This window comes from Mastigoproctus giganteus, chromosome 14 (genome assembly GCF_048544385.1).
Source record: "Mastigoproctus giganteus isolate SK-2022 chromosome 14, ASM4854438v1, whole genome shotgun sequence".
Taxonomy (NCBI): Eukaryota; Metazoa; Arthropoda; class Arachnida; order Uropygi; family Thelyphonidae; genus Mastigoproctus; species Mastigoproctus giganteus.
This window is the reverse complement of record NC_143588.1, coordinates 75,108,143-75,129,888: the sequence shown is the minus strand read 5'-3', so window position 1 is coordinate 75,129,888 and position 21,746 is coordinate 75,108,143.

The following is a 21,746-nucleotide window of genomic DNA, read 5'->3' as shown; positions in this document are numbered from 1 at the left end:
TTCTTTTACTACTTTCATTTGAAAAAAAAAAAAGAACTGATTTAAAGTTTAGAGAGTAAATAGTACTTCCAATTAAAAGTTTCTAAATTCCGGTAGCTACCAGTTGGCGTTCTTTGCTGAATATGTTGTATTTTGCTTAGTCACCGAAGTAGTTAGCAGATTTCAGACTGATTTCACTTTCACACTGATTTCACGGAGGTTTCATACTGTTTCAGTTCACTTTTTTCTTTCTTTTGGAGGCCCAAGAGAAAGAAAAGTTTTCTCTTGGGCCTCCAGGAATGCATTCACTGAAGAAATGACGTCACTGTCGATGGGAAAATGGATGCCAGCCAGGTATTTTTTCAAATTGGAAAACAGGTGAAAGTTCGATGGTGCTAGATCTGTGAATATAGGGGATGGTCCAAGATTTCGAAGTCGCACTCATGCGGTGGAGCCATGACAGTGACAGATTTATGAGTAGATGTGTTGCCCTTTGTGACTCCTTTTTGAGTTTTCTTCGGTGTTTGTCTCTGTTGTTTTCACTCAAATGCTTTATAAGATCTGCTTAATATGCTTCTGTGACTGTTTGGCTTTTATGAAGGTTATCCCCTAGCATCACTCCATCAGCATCCCAAAAACCTGATACCATCACCTTGCCAAGCAGAAGGAAGCGACCTGGCTTTTTCTGGAGGACGAGAAGAACTGTGTTTCCGCTATTTGTACTGCTGCTTTGTCTCTGGCTGAAAGAGATAGACCCGCGTCTCGTCCATGTTCATAAACATTGGAAGAAAATTGCTGGATCTGCTTGAAAACGATGGAAATGTTCGCGTGACTTGACAACTATTGTGCATTTTTGGTGTGCTGTCAACAACATCAGGACCCATCGTGCTGACACCTTTTTTAAAGCGAGAACCTCTGTTACACCTCTGAACGTGTGTGGTACACATGTTCAGATGAAATGCTGAAGATGCTGGAGTTATTCAGAGTCAGAGCGAAGAAGCTGAAGTTGTGATAGCGGTAAATCTTCAGAGTCGGACTGCTTAAAAGGTCCTTAAGTTTAACCTTGCTTTTTTGATCCGTAATATAAAGAAAAAATTGACGGGGAGAGAGAGATGGTTCTACAGTAACCAGTTGATTCCCATCAGTCCGATTTCAATATGATGAAACACAGTTTGCAAAATAAATGTAATATTTTTTGTATTTAATACTGCTCGAACAGAGGATTTCATTATTTCCAAGAAAACGTAGTAGTGATTAGGTTTTGATTCAGTGTTCTTAAGATACGAAAGATGCCGAATCTCATAAATGTAAAGAACGGGTAGTCATGTAAGTTATATTGAGAAATCTGCCCTTCTGAATGGCGTTGGCTGATGGATAAATTTCTTAATTCCAGTAATAAATGCTCGATTATTACATTAAAGAAAGAACGTTGCTGTGAACAATGGCCAATAAGTGAGGATAATTTGAAAAACTTTAGCATACTAGATAATGCAGAAACGATAATGTAGTTAATGTGCGAGTGAGAAGTCTCTTTATTCACAGTTAAAAGATATCAGTTCACTCGTATAATAAAATAAGAACAAAAGCAGCGAGGGTTGGCTGGACGCCAAGCTACTTACGAAACTGGGCTATTAGGGAACAGGTATCTACTGAACTGTATTAAGGATTCCATTACTTTACCAGGCAGTGGGAAAGAACGATAAGCGATAGCTTTGACGTATCGCCTTTATTACAGATAAGGGATACGTGCCTAACAGGTGGGATTAATGGAGTCAAATTGGAATGTTTAAATTTTCATCAGAAGAATGCGGAGTTTAAAAAAAAAAAAACTTTGTGGAGGGCAAAAAGTTTTTAACAAAAGCGTTTAATAGATTGATTTAAGCAGCAGCACAGAGTGCGCCACTTGTGTACTGCTATTCAAACAAGAACCTTTTCTCTTTTGAATTTCACATATGTGTTTCTTTCTCTCATTTTCTACTTCGAACTGGGCTGAATGTCAGATTTAAAAATTTTGGTTTACCGAGTGGAAATTAGATCTTTTGCCAATCTGTCACTGACCTATTGATATATACTATATGCGTTTCACTCCTACTGCTTTAATCCTATTCGCTGATTTCACTTCAGAAACTGGAATTAAACATACGTATTCATATGATATTGGTATGCAATGTGTAGAGTATTGTATGAAAACCATTACATGAAAAGTATGTTATTTATTATAAGTTGACAAAAATTGAACATTGCACTTGTATAAAGCGTCCTGAGTAAGTCCCATAATGATAGACAGCAGCATATTTCCACCCAAAAGTCAACAGAGTTTACTTTTTTATCATTTTTTTAAAGAATTGATCTTGTGCTGCACATTCATCAAAATTTAAAGAAAAGTAGAATTACTTCTGAATTCTAGCATTCTTTTTAATTTTTCTATTTTATAAATAAGAAAATTTCATTTACTAATTGGTTATGAATAAGAAGACAGTATCTGCTATTTAGATTATGATCTTATATTGGCATTCATGAAGTATTTTTACCCGTCTGATGCAGCTGCGCGAATTTTTATAGCATCGTATTAATTGGATCAATTTTTAAGATGCTGGATAAATAGACTTTTTAATCTTTGTATTTCTTTCACGCTCGCTGTATTGTAAATAAGCTAAATAGGAACAATGAGAGTTATCTTAGTTTACATGCATTTAATACGGTGTTTGTTTTTTATTATGAAAATTTTGGGTATTTTTAATGTAGAAGTTTGGATTTCCCATGTTAGCCATTACAATTTTATGTTTTTTCCCCTCAAACTCCCAGCATGCACACCGGAGTTTCTCCTTCTTGCTTTTACTTACTCTTTCGTTTTCTACATCTGTCTCTTTTTCTAGATCTCTCTTAATTGCTTTCGTTCCACCTATCTTTACTTTCAGCGAGTTCCCATTCCCCTCCTCTTTTTATTTCCTTTACCTTTCCTTCTCATTTCATTCTTCGTTTTCCATTTTCTCCCTCCTTGCCCTTTCTCTCACAAGCAAACTACCAGTTCCAAGAACTAGCGTTGTTCAGTACAACTCTGTCCACCTGTAAACATCGATACTTCGGCTTTAATTATCCCCAACAAAAGTCAAAGCAAACAGTCCACTGGGAAACCGAATATGCCTCAATGTAAGCTAACAGACAAATAAAAAGCAGTTAGTTCTCATATCACACCGTTAGTAGCTAGCAAAAGAGGAATCTATTTCTTCCTTTCTTGCTGTGAAGTACTTTCTGGGGAGTTTTCTGGATATTCCAGTCAGTATTTGTGCACCAAAACGTACTTTAAAGATTTTTCTTTAGAGAAAAGAGACTGTACCATTTCTAGAATTCCCGAGATATTACATTTTGTGCTTTAAGAAAGGTAGAAGACGGATTTAATTTCTCGGTTTTCACCTGATTACATTTTCTATTAACTTTGAGCCCCTTTTCTGCTTTTGTTGAAGACGTATTTTCTCTGAGCTTTGAAAGCTAAATACCAGTAGAGGTTAATGGAAAATTCCGCCATCTTGCAGACGGAAAAGGAATAAAAAATGTGTTTTTTGTGTATGTAAAAAGTTGGCAGAAAAGGAAGAAAAAGATGAAAGAAAAGATAAACTGTATGTGTGCGTGAGAGAGGTAAAGATCAACAGATCTCTCCGTAGAGAAAACACTAGTGTAAATAATTCCCTCATGAAGTTCTGAGAAAGCCGAAAGTTTTGGAACCTTTAGGGAGATTCCAAGAGGGCTTCAGTCAATAAGAAGAGAAATATTGCTGAATGAGAGAGTACAATTATACCTGTCTCTTGCAGTGAGTAAGCAATACATACAGTGATATATAGATTGCAGTATTCGAATATAATTGTACACAGCACTTGGCAACATGCCGTGCACTAGTATTAACAGTGACTCCGTGTTCATCTGTTGCATAGATAATTGGATAGTATCACTCTTGTTTTGTCTTTGCTTTTTTTTTCTTTTTAATAACGATGCGCTGATAGTCTTAATGGAAAAATATGTTGTTTGCAACATTTTGGCACAGAACTTCCAAATATACCACAGGAGACAGTCAACAATTATCTCCCTGTCAACTCTTATTAACTGGAATCGTTTAATTTTGGAGTTCTAGTAACGCAGTACAGCCATAAAGGGGATTGAGGAAAGCATTTTGTGAAATTTTTTCAAACACGTACATGAAGAAGGAAGAAAAGAGAATTTAAAGATGGAAGAAAGTGGGAAACGGCAACAATAATAAATGGTTTTCTTTTTAAAGATCTGATAGGAGATCAGATCTTTAGAATGAAAAATATAGAATGATTTTGAAAGTTCAGAAATGAAAAAAAGGGAAGAGAGACGAATATGAAAAGAAAGAATAATAAATAATTTTATATTAATTGACAAAAAAGGAGAAATATTGCAATGCCTTCAGAGCATATATCCCCAATATTCATAGTAACTTCAACTACTTAATTTTTTATATTAATTGTTATTTCTTATAATAATATAATACAGGTAGAAATACTAGACTAGCACTGCTGCAATAGTAATGACACATGCAGAGTAGTCGTCGTGTTATTATAACTTTCTAGCGTGGCTTGATTTGACCTAGATGAAATTAATTCTTTGTAAGCTGTTCAATAGCTAGGTGGATATGCCTATGTATGTGTGTACATACTTAACTTATGAGTTCTATATATTTATTGATGACTATTTCTATCATTTATCTTCATCATTCTAACCGAGTGACTCAATTTCAGGGTGTGCCTTTCTAACATATTGTGCCCGGGAAAGTGCTATCAAGGCTCAGAACGCTCTGCACGAACAAAAGACTCTACCAGGGGTGAGTTAATTCTCTCCATTGTACTTTTATTCCTTGTACATATGCAGGCTATAGATGACTTCTTTTTTTTTTAAAGTTGATTGCAGACTCGTGGCAATCATATATACGAGGAGGATTACAATAAAGAGCTGCACAGATTTTTAAAAAAGTTTTGAGTTCAAGTGATCGGTTTATATCATTTGTTGATTCTTGAATTCTGTGTTATCGTATTTTAAGTTCTTTTCAGTATTGTGGAGAATAGAGGTAAGTGAAATATATATGGCAGTTCTAGTATTGTCAGGTTTCATATTCCTTAAACTATAAAAAGATAACCGTTATGGCTATTTTTTTGCATAGCATTCGAAGATCTGAGAGTGATAATGTAATAGCATGCTCTCACGTGTGTTCCGTGTTCAATAGAATCATTTGAGATGCACCCTTGACCTTTTGTGTACAAACTGTAGTCCAACGCGGAATAAGATATCGACTGCATTTCCATGACAAGGCCACCATTGCTTATGGTGTGGGCTACCCACATTACCGCTATTCTACGCACATCTATCCAATATAATCAGCACTTACAGCTGGGTGCATGTTATAAATAGGTAAACAAGTGGAAGAGAATATTCGAAGCTGTTGCCATCACAGTTGATGACGACCACTTTAATTTGTCCGATGGGTTCGATTCAATATCTCTGTTGCGGTTGTATTTCTGGAATAAAGCGTAATCATCATTTGGTTAGATTTTATATCGTTACTCGATTTTTCGTAATGTAATGTTGAATGAAATACTTGTGTTAGCAAAACTATCACCATCTGCTGTGGGTTTTTATTACACTTAGTTATATGAATGGTCACGAGTAAAACAAGTCTGTTTGTCTATAATCGTTGGTTTAATTAAGATATATAACTTGGTTACAACTGTCGCTAACAAAATACAGTTGACTATTAAGGAATTAATATGGATTTTATTTTTTTGCTCAGTTAATAAACGGGGATCTTCTTAGCACTGCATCTGTATCCATTGTTATGATGTTCTTTGATTTCCTTTTAATGTAAAGGAAAATTCGACTTCAACGATCAGAGGTATGATTCGATTTAAATTTTTTTATGGCAGCTTATCATTATGAGAGAAATAGAAGCTTCATCCCTTTTATTCCAGCATTAAACAACAAAGTATGTCGTTGAAATACATCTTCACTTTCAGATGAATTTCTTGTCAGTCTATATATGTCTTTTTTCTGAGGTTGAGAGAATGATTACCATCACAAGCAAATGTTATTCATAATTAATTGGAAAACTGCATAATGCTCTCAAGGAAAAGAGCAATTTCAACTTGAGCATCCGCTCTGTTCGTCAGATTTTCTCACTGTGACTTCTATTTGTTTATAAATTTGGAATAACACCTAAGGGATGCATATTTTCTGTGAATTACAGCACAATATTTTGGATATCGCAACAATTAATCTTGTTAAAAGGGTTAACCACTAGGGTTGCATGGAACACAGTAATGCAGGATGATCAATAGCAGAGCGGTGATAAAGGATGAAATAGTTTAATTTTTGAACGCTCTGTTCTAGAAAGAAATGAGGAGAGGAAACATAGTGAGTGAATATAGAGAAATAACAATAAAGCAGCAGTTGAAGGGGTGTAGTTAAGACATCTTTAATTTATATTAAACACCGAACTAGCTAAAATGACTATCAATCAACATTCATCTCCCGTTAGAGTACTTATAAAGGAAATACACTGAAATTTAACTGGCGGAAGCATCTTGCCATTAAGAAATCAAATCAATTTTTGTTTGCAAAAACAATCTGCTTTTTATTAGCAGTCGTTAATTCCTTGATAAACGCGATCAACTTCGAACTGAAATCCGGCTGAATATGGCGTATGCCGAAAGGAACAAATGTCACTAGAAGAAACACTCACCTTACCTTTGCGACGCTAGCAGGTGACGTCATATTGACGTCATTTCTCTATTGATCTCATCCGGAGGTGTTCTGTGTCTCTTTCAAGTGTACTGGTCTTAGTGATGTGCTACACTCTACAGGCTGGCAAATGTGTGAACAATGTTCGCCGATAGGAGAGGTTTATTTGTGCGTGGTGAGGTTGACGATAAACCACTTGAAAGTTTCTAATGCTTTGCATTATAACTCTTCTGATACAGAGAAAATTCAAAATTAGATTCACTTTGCAGAATGAAAAAATAATGTGGATCAGAAATGGGCTATTTGACAGAGCTATGAATAGAGTTTATTCCTCTCCAGGTTGCATGGTTTTGTTTTTAATCATATTATTGAACGATCGATACACTGAGTATATTGGCATGTTAAATGGACATTTTAAGACAATAATATGCTCTACAAGATGCAATAACAATCAAGTATTCTTAAACACTGTCCAGGACAACAATTCGATAGCAACAATAGGAAGGTAGCTGAACGTGCATACATTAACGCGTGATGTGACATTGTTGAATTTGTCTCGCTCCACTAAAGTAATTGTTAGCGTTTCCCTGTCTTCTGCAGCAAAGGAAAGTTTATTAGGGGCATAGAATGCATGTCATTTGCAGGCAAGTAATAACTGCCTTTATCCTAATACCAGATACGTAGTTTGCCTTCAGTACAAACAGACTTATGTCACTGGTAGTGCGTTGTCTAGTCACTTTTCCCGCTACATGGTAAACATCTGTTCGATACAGCCACGGACCAGTAATTTATCAGCCATGCGCCATGTTTGGTCACGTTGGCAATGGCGACTTATTTCGAGGTGATCAATCTTCATTTCTTCTGTCACACTCTCTTTAGATTTCTGATAACTCTTCCATCTATCAATATAATGGCGGTGCTATTTGGCGACTTGGTTCATTGCAAATATCGTGTATAGTGCGCACCTCTCCTAGCTGCCAGAAAGCCGGAGAATAGAGCAAAAGTTTTTTTTTTTTTTTTTTTGTCGTCTTCCCAATAGCGAAATATAGCAGCAGGAGCACCTGGAGAGTGTCTGATATTTTAATTTTTAACGTAGTTATTAATATTTAGCTCTTGATATATCTACTTATAACTGGCTTGCGCTATTAAAGTAAATTACTTATAGAAATTACTTATAGTATATAAATTTAGAATTATATATTTACAGATAAATAAATATATGATATGATATTAGGAGTGTTACGTATTCGTGAGAGTCAACTTATGATTTTTCATTTACGGTTTTTCATTTTTGAAATAGTCGATCACAGATTAAAAATACTTCAAGGAAAGATGTAAGGGCATAATGAAAGATGTTGAGGACATGCGTGTTTGGAGTTAAGGAAAATTGTTGTGTGTGTGGGTGGGGGGAACTGATTGTAAAATGCCATGAGTGATATATAATAATTTTTAATTCTTAAATTTATCTGAATTCGAGGCTGCTGAAGGTGTTCAGTTTCATGGGAGGGCTTCATCTCTGTTCCTTACTCAGGTAGACCGCATATATTTAACCTTACATCTCTTAAGGTTAAATATATGCTTTAACCTTACATCTCTTGTGAAAGAGGTGTTAAGGTTAAATATTTAAACTAAGAAATGGTTTACTTACTATAAAATCTTACCATTTACTGGTATTGCTTTGATGTTAAAAATATTTTTGACGTTTGGACTACGTAATTAGGACATCCCGGCGTATGGCATAGACTAAGGAAAGCGCTATTCCTCTACATTTCTTTTTTTTTTTTTATGTGAAAACATCTATACGGCACCTAACAATGGAATGTAACGGAAATGTTGCAATCATACTTCCATCAGTAGTAACTGTAGGAGGTATGATTGTGACGTCACAATCATACTTATGATTTTGCCGATGTAGTCGCATTGTCACAATCATACCTCCGGCAGTAGTAACTGCAGGAAGTATGATTGTGACGTCATACTACTATTCTACGAATGGATTTCCCTAACCTCTTCCAAGCTAAAGATGTTTTCACTTAAAGCATCTTTCGTGCGTACAGGGTACACAAATTTTATTTTTTTGAAGTGAAAACATATATAGCGGCACCTAAAAATGGAATGTAACGAAAATGCGAGACGAAAAAAGATATTGTTGACAAATATTTGTATTGTTGCAATCATACTTCCTGCAGTTATTACTGCATTGTTTGTGTAAATAAATTGAAAATGATGAAATGCAGTTACTACTGCAGGAAGTATGATTGCGTCATACTATTCAACAAACAGATGGCTACAATCAAATAGCTAATTAGGCTTTTGACTTGGATTCGCTAACCTTTTCCAAGCTAAGGATGTTTTCACATAAAATAAAACATCTTTCGTGCGTGCAAGGTACAGACTCGGTTTTTTTTTGTTTTTTTTTTACTGAGGAAAACTTCAAATGGTGAACATATTTCAGTTCTAAAATTGGAATTTGAAACTGCTTTATTGTTGCTGTCTCTGATCTTTGTTCCAACATTTATTATAAGCCTGGATGTGATGCATGACTGTAGCCGAATGGTCAGTGCACAGAATTACGCATGCCTCTTACTGGAATATACGTGACATCACCACGAAACAATATTTTTGTAGTTTGTATCTTGCAAACTCTTCTGATCCCATATGGCCATTCGGAGTATAAGCATATTAAGTTAATAAGAAATTTCAGTCTCTCCTGTAGCAGGAGAGAAGAGTAACTCTCCCTCCTCTTTTTTGCTACTGCAGCACTGGGATGTGTGGGGGAGCAAACAGCAGTCATATCCATGATTAACTTATCTAAATAAATTAGGATGCATAGTTAGTTTCTTTTCGTCTACTAGACGACTGACAATGATTTCCAAAGAGCAGAGTAGATTATAATTTCCATCACATATTATGATTCCATTAAAAACTGTCAAATGCATCTTTAAAAAAAAAAGAGATGTGAGAAATATAATATAGCGAAATATAGTAAATTTGAAAAATATACTATAACAGGAGTTTAATACAGACATATAATCTAGCTGTCAGTGTTGCTATCTCGTTAGAATGAAATAGGCATAAACAGGGTGATTCACTACCAGTGCGACAAACTTGCAGGAGGTGTAGGGGGTACAAAGACGAATCGGAATCACATAGCATTGCATGGTCCGAAATGCCTTCGTCATGCGGTAGAGGACGTTGAACGGGAGGTCGCGTGAACAGCGATCCCGCTGGAAATCAGCATTTGCGAACCGTTTCTGTTGAAGAAACCAAGTAGCAAAAGTCCTCAAGAGTGGATAATCTGCAGGCTCCAATGATTGGACGCGTTGCAGATGGTATGAACTCATTTGGTTTGTTGACAGTATCCTCCATACAGTGGATTGGGAAATACCCAAACGTTGGCCTATCGCTCGAGTACTCGTACTCGGATTGCCTTCTGCAAGACGTAGGACATTCTCCTCATTGTCTGGCGTCCTCGTCGTTCGCTCTTGATTCATGGATGGTACCTCTCGTGAAACACCCAGTCTCACATAACCTTCTGTGCACACGTGCGAAAATCGTATGATGAGGAGCACGCCTGGGCGGGAAACGTTTCTGGTACAAGCGCAGAGCGGCGCGCCCGTTACAGTCCACAGGTCCATACGCGAGGTGCATGTCGGCCAGTTCAATGTTTGAATACTCGTCCATCCTACTGCCTCGGGAACCATAGTACTCTGTGAAGGATTTACAGAGATTCTGTAAATCCTTCAGAGTACTATGGTGCAGATGTGGGAAACCACCGGTGGCACCTTCCACAAAACACTATGCCACTATGCCTCGGGAACCGGTTCGCAAATGCTGACTTCCAGCGGGATCGCTGTTCACGCGACCTCCCTCCCGTTCAACGTCCTCTACCGCATGACGAAGGCATTTCGGACCTTGCAATGCTATGTGATTCCGATTCGTCTTTGTGGCCCCTACACCTCCTGCGAGTTTGTCGCACTGGTAGTGAATCACCCTGTTTTCCATTAATAAACTTGATAGTTGCTGTAGAGATAATGAAAGTCTGTCTTTTACTTTAATAACACGACATACAATAATTTCTAAAACAATTTTCGAAATTAAATACATTGAGTTTTTTTTTTTTTTTTTTTTTTTTAATGCAAGTTAGTGTCGGAGACGAAACCCCTCTTTAAAATTCTTTCTCTGTATGAGGGGATATATATATATATATATATATATATATATATATATTTTTTTTTTTTTTTTTTCAATATTGTAATCACTATTTCAGCATTTACTTCTTTTGAGAAGAGGACCAGATGTATGTGTATCAACCTTTATTGCTACTGTAATATACAGGAAGAATACCTACCACAACTTAAGATGCTAGTAGTTTAACAGAAGAAATCATAATAAATTATTTAGTTATATACTTAGTCAAACAGATACATTAAGAATAAGAAACTTGTCATATAAAAGCCCTATATCAAGATCCTTTGCATCACTTAACAGGTGTAGAATTTTACAGTAAGTCACAAAAAATTGTTTCAAGAACATATATCGGAGTTACACAACCATTAATATTAACCCAAAATTCTTAAGTGCACAAATATTCAATTCCACCCCAATGAGGTTTAGATAGGGAAGACCTACTTGAGAATCCTGCGCCTATGCATGTCCGTAGTAAATATTGTGAAATAAGCTTGGAGTGACTCAGTGGGAGCAATTGCGGTGGTAGAAAGCTATCAGACATGCAGTTGTTGGAGATTAGGACGAAGGGGATGACTTTAGAGATGGCTGTGAAATGTGCTAGTGCCACATATTCCGGAAATTTGGTCAAGAGATTAATCCAGTGGTGGTAATTTGGCGTCTATTATCGATGACGGCTGAGAGGTGGTGTACTTGAAGTGATTTGGCCATGCCAGTGGTACGTAGCTGGGAGGGAAGATGGTATTTGTAGGTGACCCACTTGAGTGTCTGAAACTCAGTTGTATAAAGTCGCTGAATTGCGGTGGTTGCTGCAATGCCCAAATTTTAGTACAGAGCACTGTAAAATAACGGTCGTGATGTATTTTTAGTTTTCGCAATGTGATGAACATGAAACAGATATTGCTGCTTTGTCAACCGTGCATAACCGAGAGATCCTGGTTAGCCATTGCACAATATGCGAGTGAAATTTTATTTTAAGATCAAGTAGAAACACAATCACGAGGGAAAGGAGCCGTAGGAAGTGTGTGTAAACGAAAATTATTTGTTGGACATTTTGACTATTTTTACGTATTCAAACATTTTACGTATTCAACAACAATATTAATATTATTTTAAAGTTGTTTCTTTTATGCTAAGTGTAAAGTAAAGTAAAGTGTATCTAGGGTCAAACGGCACCAGGGGTTTCTCCCATCTCCGCGTAGTTTACTTTGTGTGGTCATACAGTTCACTGTAAAGGCCAGAGATTTAAAAGTGTATGGATCTTGAAATGTGTGGTGTCATGTACCGTTGTCCTTCTGGCCATTTAGCCGCTAGACCAGGTACCTAGTAATTTGCATTTACTCTGGCAGGTCCTGCCACCTATTTTCCTGAGATTTCAATGGCAAGGACCTAAAAAAAAAAAAAAAAAAAAAATGCACGTTGTATGTTGATCACATACATGTTTCCCGGTTTGAAGGGGCTGCGTTTGAAAATTTAATGGCAGGAGAGGGCGAAATAATTTAAAGAAGCTAGAATTTTGGTGTGGGTCTTGCGCTGGCATAGAGATAGAGAGGGAAGGAAACTGAAGGCTAGGGGGGGGATAGCTAGGAAAGACTGGGGTCAATAGAGTAGACGACCCCAACATGTGCCAGTGGGGCATGCCCATGCCCCACCAGAGAGAAAGATGTGGGATGGCAGGGCGAGGCAACAAGAAGGCTGTCGCCTCCCCCCTCTGCCAAGGGAGGCCACAGCCTTCTTGTTGACCGTTAGTGTATTGCGTTTGTTAATTGCATACGTGTATACTTTGATTGGTGTAACTATTTTCTAAATAAATGAATTGAAAAACTGTGCCAATATCGCCGAGACCGTATAACTCAGCCACGATGTGAAAAGTTCGCGATTTGAATTCAAGTCTTTAATTTTCATGCGGTGTGGATGGATAGTGATTGTAATCATTGTGCTCCTAGTTTATTGAGGGCAATTTGAAGTGTGTGTATATATATATATATATATATATATATATATATATATATATATATATATATATATAAACTGTAAGCGAAGAATGACAAGTTATCTGGATTTCAGTTCCGAGAGAGAGATTGATTTTTAAACTTACTAACCATATTGATAACTTGTTTACTACTAGTAGATGTGATTTAATCGTAGATGTTGTATAACTACGTAAGGTTTGCATTATTCTGAAGTTTGAAGAATATTGGCCATTTAAATCCTTCCACTCTTGATTACACTACTCACGTGCTCACAGCGTCGTGTGTGCAAATGTGGCTACCAAGGCAGCGTTGCTGAACTAACCCTCTGAAGCGAATAAATTGTACCGTGCGTGGAGAAGGAAGTTGTATATTTTTAATAACAAATTGTAATTCGTGTTCGCTTGCTAGAAGAGTAGGTATTAATAAAGAGTGCAGCCTCCTGCTTTGCTTCTCTTTTTTCATGAAAGGAGCCTTTGCTTGACTACATCTGTACGCCGTGGCTATGCGAGACATATATTTTGATTACGGAACAGTGGAGGTGGGCCTCTATGCAAAATGATGGAGCACGCAAGCAACGCTCTATACCAAAGACACGTTAAATCATCTGAAATCGTTTCGGAAATATGGATACTTCAAGGAGAAATTACGGTGTTTACCTCTTCGTTTCGAGAACTTATTTCGAAGTTACAGGAAAGGAAAACAAATAGGATGCGATTCATCTTGGGGAGAGATTGAAAAAACACAGTGCACTAGCAGCATTCGAAAATTTACCCACTCATTGAAACTTTCATAATTATAATTCTGTTAAATCTCTCTCCTCTCTTCGATTGATGGACGCGAAAAAATTATACCAGTGGTGCTTTAAGTAATCCTAAAATAAAATGGATAGCATGACAGATCTATAAACAGAAGGAACGGGCAATTGCTGGAAATAAACAGGTAACGCAGGACGAAGATCTGATAAGAAATATACTGTAACATAAATATTTATTGTCATAATAAATCCCGCATGCATTGCTATGAGAGGACTGATAATCGTGTTTGCTGGGCCTGTGTCTGTTTGCAATGAACGATAAGAATTTTGGATCCGTATCCAGAAATGCATTGTTTTTCTTACTTAAATACTGCATGCATTATTTACGTATGAAAATAATTATTTCATAAATATATACGTATTTATTGCACGTTTACTCGCAGCGTATTGCATGGTAGAAACAGCTGAACAGTGTGCTGCGTTTGAATTTGTCAATAATTTTCTTTGTTTTTGAATCTGAATTGTTTCTATTATAGGAATAATTGCGTTTTCATCTACCGTTGACAATTAGCAAATACTTGTGAGGAGCAGAAATATGACAAGTGATATTTGGTAGTTAAAAAACCTTCAGAAGTTTGAAGCTGACATTTTGTATCGAGAGCGCGTTGAGATACATTTAAGGAAAATTTCTTTATTCTTTAACATTGAAAGAGGAATATGTGGGAAAAAAACACGCGCGCAGACGCACACGAAATCTTCTTTTATACAGAGGTTGTTTATTTTCTTTTCATATCCCACACGTCTTGCAAGATCACAGGTTTCTGTAAGCTGTGGTCGCCCAGAGCTAGATTGTGAGGGGAGGTAGTACATATTGATCGAACATTGTTTGAACGGGCTGTTATTCTTTGCTGCTAGAGCCCACCGGTGAGTTAATATGTCTGAGGCTGCTGAAGTGGATGATACGTTGTCACTAACGACGCGAACAAAATCATAATGTTTATAGAATATCGCAAATGCTTTTCTAGGAAACTGACTCAAATTTTTCATAATGCGAAATGTTTATAATATTTAATGATGTGATATATTAGTATTTCATCAAGAGCAGCACCGAAAAGATGGATGAACAGAAAATTTTCTCTCATATTCTTTTTAAACGTCTGATAGATAGAATGATAGGGAAGGCAAAGAGAAAGAGAGGGAATGAAATGGATTGATTCAATGACAAAGAATGGACTATAATGAGATATTATGCAATTAAAGTTAGCTTATACATTTTTAAATATTTTAAACCAGTTTAAGTGTAATAGTAATTTTATTTATAAATATTAGAGAAAAAAGACTGTAGAGTGCAGATCTTCTCGCAGGTGTCTACTTTCCATATGCTTCAGTTTACTAACTCAAGTGTTTCTTGGAAAGACTACCCTTTTGTGCACCTGGCTGAGCTTGTTACTCTTGCAATCTTGCAATAATATGCAAAGTTTTTAATGCCTTCTGCAAACTTATATTAGCGTTTACCGTTTTGATCATGTTGCTTACTAACAAAATAAATAAAAAAAAAAAAATCCACAATATACCATCATTAAAAAACAGTTTTATCCTATATTATTAGCATTCAGTCTAGTATGCCCGTGTCATTCTAATAATTAGTTAAATGTTATTAAATAAGTTAGAGAAAATTAAAATATCAATTCATGTAGATAAATCTGTTTTGTAAAATAGAATATTTTTTTCTTTCCTGAAAGTGCGTATTAATGTTATAATGGTTAAATGATGTAAGGAAGCTGACTCTTTCTGTATCTGCCAAAAGAACAAAGAAAAAAAAATTCTATACTCCTGCCTTCCCCGTCGCCAAAGAGTGGTAATCTAATTGCACTTTGAACTTTACGAAACTGCTCGCCTCGATAACTGTGGCGGGGAATTCGTTCAGTGATCTACAACACACTGCTGGAAAGCAAACCTCATGAGATCCTGTAAAAATGAAAATTCATTTTAGTGATTCCATTTAGGGCTTTATATACTTCTATCAGGTCATTCATGACTATTCACGATTGTGTAATATATTCCCAAAATACTGTAGAATACTTGGCATTATTTGCTTCTAAGCAGATGTTAATTTTCTTCAATTCACAAATCGCATGGAATGTTGTTCTCATAATCTGGATTGCTCCCCAGGCCTTTCTAAAACTCCTCACGTTTTAGGGAAGGTCTTGTGGGGGGAAATCTTTTTTACTTCCACACCAGTCCGAACACATGCATCACCTAGTCAACATCCATTTAAACAGCGTTTTTCAACTCGCAGCACACTGAATAAGGTGCTAAAATTGTCGAGGTACACCATCAGTTTTTTTTAGGAGAGATTTTATCAGTAAAAAAAAATGAGTATTAAGATTGTGTTTAAAAGTTAAATAGCTAAAATTCTAATCATTGTGTTATTTTTAAAAATAATATTGATCTGGGTTTCAAAAGATTTATTTTTAAAATTTATGTTCAAATTTGTTATTATTCCAATTACTGAAATGAGATATCATTGAAAAAGATGTCATTCAAATGATTAAAAAAAACGATAAAAATATTAGCGGGAAAAATATTAGTGGTAAACCTGTGCTTTGTAATGTCCGAGGTCGGATGGTTGACAAGCATACCCTCATTCCTCCTCCAATGTTTGAAGCCGCGACCTGTTCTTGCTCTTCATCGTGTTTATATCAGAAAAGCCAGCCTCACACAGATACGATGTAGAAAAAGGAAGGAGTGCTTTAATCGCCGCCTTTGTGATAATGGGGTACTCCTGTCGGAGAGACAACCAGAATGAGGCCATATCTGTTGATGAGTACTTCAGTCATCTGTCGTTTCTTATTTCCGTCAGCGCATCTTCTTCTGCAACTGTTAATTCTGCTGATTCGAACGCATTTAACACATACGGATCTCTTACTCACTCCAAGGAAGATACATCAAGTGATGGGAAATACTTTTCAATGTTTTTATTCAGCAGTGACAAACTTCGTAGAATTAAATCGACAAGATTATTGTCCAGTCTGCAACTTTTTGTCCCAAACATTTCAACTTTGTTCTCTTTTTGATTATGGCTTCCCACAATGTTAATTTTGTCAGTACAAGTAAGCATGTTTTCATTCTTTCCTTGCATACTCTTGTTAAGAGTGTTCAAGGCAAGAATGTTTTCATTCTTTTTCATTCAGTGTTCAAGGGAGGTGTCAGCTAGGAAAGCAACTTTATTGCACCAGGTCTCATTACTAAGCAGGTCGGCCCAGAGTGCCAAGCGATCTTTCTAGTACGATTTTCTAGCGTTTTTCCTAGGGCCAGTACTAGTGCTTTCTTAAAACCTCCACCGCTTGCAACGTCACTGCTTCCCTCGCTGAGCAGCATTACTGCTAACCCTGCTTACAACGTTACTGCTAACCCTGCTTACAACGTTACTGCTAGCTAACATCGCTAGCATTGTACTACTCTCCTATTCTCCTGATCGTTTGGTCACTGGTTGGCACTACTCTTGCCTCCACGTGGCTGGGCCGGTAACCTGGGAGAAGAAAGTCCCTCTCCCAGGGCTAAAAGGAGCAAGCATGGATTTGAATAATTTTTCGCCGATAGAGCCTTCAAGCTCAAGACCGTAAATGTCTGATGGCAATGACGCTAATCAACCGAAAAGGCTACGAAGAGAAGCGCAGTGCAATGAGATGCCAAACTTTCTGGTGATAAACTCTCTCTCCGCTCAGCCTGTGGGCAAATTATCACCATTTATTATTCAAAGATATTTGGAAGTCATTGCTGGGACACCCTTTTAAAAATGGTTAAACGGCTACAATCCGGAGACCTGATTAAACAGCCTTCTCAAAACATTCTGAGTGACTGTTCGAAACAACTTTTGGTGGGATGCCAGTAACTGTCACTCCCCACAATATGTTGAATTCGTCCAAAGGTGTCATCACAGAGTGGGACCTAATTATAGTGTCTGAATAGGAATTACTTCAAGAACTGAGCAATCCAAAGGTAATCAGCGCCAAACGTATAATGACTAAAAAAGATGCAAATCTCGTTCCAACACGATCCATAATCTTAACATTCAGCACTCCAGAATTGCCATCTTCAGTAAAAGCTGGCTATTTAAACTGCAGAATTTAGCCTTATATACCTAATCCCATTCGTTGTTTTAAATGCCAGAACTATGGACACTACCAGCAGGCATGTAGAGGTGATGCCATGTGTCCTATTTGTGGTTTCAAGGAGTATACACAAGCAGACTGTTCAGCTTCAACTCCCATTTCCCCCAACTGTAAAGGTAGAAAAATGTGGAAAACGCAAGAAAATTCAAAAATATGAAATAGAACACAAAGTGACATATCCTGAGGCACGCAGACAAGTTATGTTGACCATACCCAGTCGTTTTTATGCATCTCGCACTCGAAACATCCATTCAACATTAGCTCAAACAGATGCATCAATACCACCTAGCACATCTCTAGCTAACTGGGTTAAAACAACACGGTCAAACTCTGGAAGGGACACACCTCAAACTAAAACCAGTGAAGCGACCAACACTTCAATTAGCATTCCAGCTGATACTCCAACGATCTCGCATGATAGTGAAAAATTGAAACATAAAGACAACAAGAAAACCACGAACAGTATGGAAGTAGATGTGCCGACCGGGCTAGCCAGGTGGGTAAAGTGACTGCCTGGCAACTCAAAGGTCGCGGGTTCGATTCCCGCCTCGGGCTTGGATCAAAGTACTGCAAAAACCTTGGGAGGTGCATTATGACCACAGAAGCCTATGCGCCAACAACTACAAAAAAAAAAAAAAAAAAAGTAGATGTATCCTCAGATTATGAGGAACCCATACTAGAACTTCATGTGAACACTATGGATACTGGACGCCCCACCTGCTCAAAAAACGCAAAATATGCTCCTCATACAAAAACAGTCGGAATAATCATCCTCAGTTAAACAAAAACGAGGCACGACATCATACAATCGAATTGCAGAGGACAGTAGTCATTCTGATGACCTAAAGCAGTGGTTCCCAAACTACTGAGATCTACGGACCCTTTCAAAAATCAAAAAAAAGTTCATGGACCCCTATAACACACACACACACACACACACGGTCGACCACCGTTTCGCAGACTCCCTGGAACTGGTCCGCGGACCCCAATTTGGGAAACGCTGACCTAAAGGATTTACTCGCTCAGTTCAACCCCATGTTTCCGCGGGAAGCACAGTGGTATCGTCACCGTCCTCCCCACACCGGGTGGAAAAGGCTCGGGTTTGAATCCCATCGATGACGCGAGGAACTTTAGTGGGCTTTTTTCACTCCGTGGCTGAGTTAGTCGGTCTCAAGCGTAGATAGCAAGGTTTTCTCGTCCAACAAAACAGGAAAATCGACCAGAGAACACGCAATTTACATACACAAATATGGTTTAATGTAATAAATTACGGGTATAACCCTAATATAATAATAATATATTTTTTAGTTCAACCCCATAGGTGTATGTATGGGCGTTTGGCGAAAGTTTTTTTCACCAAAACTTTCAAATTAATCATCTACAGACAAGATAGGATGTCAGAGTCTCCTGCCCGTGGAGGAGTAGCCATTCTTATTAATTCTAAAACACCGTCCAAACACATCCAATTACAAACCACTCTAGAAGCTGTGGCAGTTCGTATTGCAGTTGGTGTTTCAGTTACCCTTGTTTCCATTTATATTCCACCATCAATACCGTTTCTCCATTCAGAACTGGATAACCTCATTACACAACTCCCAACGCCAATTTGTCTTTTCGGTGATTTTAATGGCCACCGTCCATTGTGGGGATCCACTTCAAGGGGCAAATTGATTGAATAATTTTTGAACAGTAATGATCAAAATTTACTAAGCTCTGGTTCTCCTACCTACAGGATCTACTTCTGAAATTGACTTATCAATCTGTTCACCGTCCATTTTTTCATTCATGACATGGTCACTGTTAACCGATCCCTTTAATAGCGATCATTTTACTATTAATTGTTCATTACAAACAGGGGTAACTCCAAATCCTAATGAACGATCCACTTGGAAGTGTAAAAAGGCTAACTGGGATGGCTATTCCGCCCAAATATTTCTAGACTGGTTTTATGTTGAAAAACAGCCGATTGATGATGTAACCTTACATCGCCAATCAGATTCTAACTGCAGCCCATGCTTCTATTCCAAAATCAACACCATATCGCATTCACCGAAATCACTGGTGGAATACAGATTGCTTTTATGCCAAAAGGGAGAAAAACCGCGCTTGGAATAATTTCCGCAAATATCCTACCACCGGTAACCATCACAAAAGGCACCGACACACGTATCATCTGCAGAAGAATAGAAACCCTAAATGGCAAATTTGTAAGGCTGTCCTCTCCGATACTTCAGTGGAAAGGGAAAGATGTCTCTGCTCTTGAGGAAGTTGCTAACGCGTTAGCAGAATCGTTTGCCACAAATTCTTCTTCTTTGCCGACCGGGCTAGCCGGGTGGGTAAAGTACCTGCTTAGCAACCCAAAGGTCGCGGGTTCGAATCCCGCCTTGGGCTTCGATCAAAATACTGCAAAAACCTTGGGAGGTGCATTATGGCCACAGAAGCCGATGCGCCAACAACTACCAAAAAAAAAAAAAAAAAAAAATCTTCCTCTGTTTCTTATGCATCCTCCTTCCAGAGCATCAAAGCAGATGCAGAACGATATAAAATCAACTTTTCCACGCACCGTACATACCCGTACAACCAATCTTTTACATTAACAGAACTCAAAGAATCGTTAAATAGATCATCCAACAGTGCCGCAGGCCCAGATGGTATTCGTTACATTATGATTAAGCATTTACTTAGAAGGACTTGTGTACCTTGCTGATTTTATACAATCGGACCTTCTCCGAAAATGCATATCCTTCTTCCTGGCGCCATTCTTTCATTATCGCCATACCAAAACCAGGCAAAGATCCTTCCCTGATTCAAAATTATAGACCCATATCTCTCGCGAACTGCTTGGGAAAAACTTGCGAAAGGATGGTACATTCAAAGCTCACTTGGATGCTGGAGTCACAGAATCTCCTGCCATCAGTATGGCTTTTGGAAAAACAGTTTAACCCTAGACGTACTCATCAAGGCCAAATCTCATATCTGCAGTGCCTTTGTCAGGAAACAACATCTAGTCATGATCAACTTAGATCTTGAAAAGGCATTTGACACTACCTGGCGTCATGGTATCATTATGGATCTTTACCATCTGGGACTTAGGGGCCATTTGTTTAAAATAATTCAAAATTTCCTGCAGTTGCGCTCTTTTCAGGTCCGATATAAAAATTTACTCTCTGCGTCTCACATTCAGGAAGATGGAATCCCGCAGGGATCAACGCTTCTTGCAATCCGAGTTAGCAGAATGACAAAAGACATTCCAATAACTTATTTTTTTTTTTTTTAGGAGCATTAGCAACTAAAGCTATATTGCTCCGAGGATATGCGGTGGTCATTCCCTGACCTTCCCACATCCTCCGTATTTGGTGGTCACGGTATCGAACCCCGGTCTAATCAAGACCGGGGTTCGGTCCCGCTACGCACTGCTGCTCCTGGTCACCTGGCTACGGAGGCGCCATCCCCAATAACTGTTGAAACTTATATGTATGCAGTCGACCTTACCATTTCCTGTCAGTCTCAAAATAGCAATACCATCGAATGGCAACTGCAACTTGCCATAACTAAAATAGAATCCTGGAATTTATGCAAAATAGTTACTGGCTATAAGAAAAGAAATGCACTGCTACTCACTTTTGCAAGCGTCGGACTCTCCATCATGATCCTGAATTGCAAATAAACCATACTCCAATACTGCTTGCTACCACTGTTAGATTTCTTGGACTGATATTAGACCGAAAGCTTAATTTCCAAGCTCGCATCACTGATTTACGAAATATTTGTCTAAAGCATTTGAACATACTTTGGTCCATCCATATATTGAGGAGCTGATCGATATACTTTACTGCATCTTTATAGAACTGTAATCCGTTCATGCCTAGACTATGATTGTCCAGTTTGACTCTGCCAGAAGCACTACTTTACAACAGCTGAATGTCATCC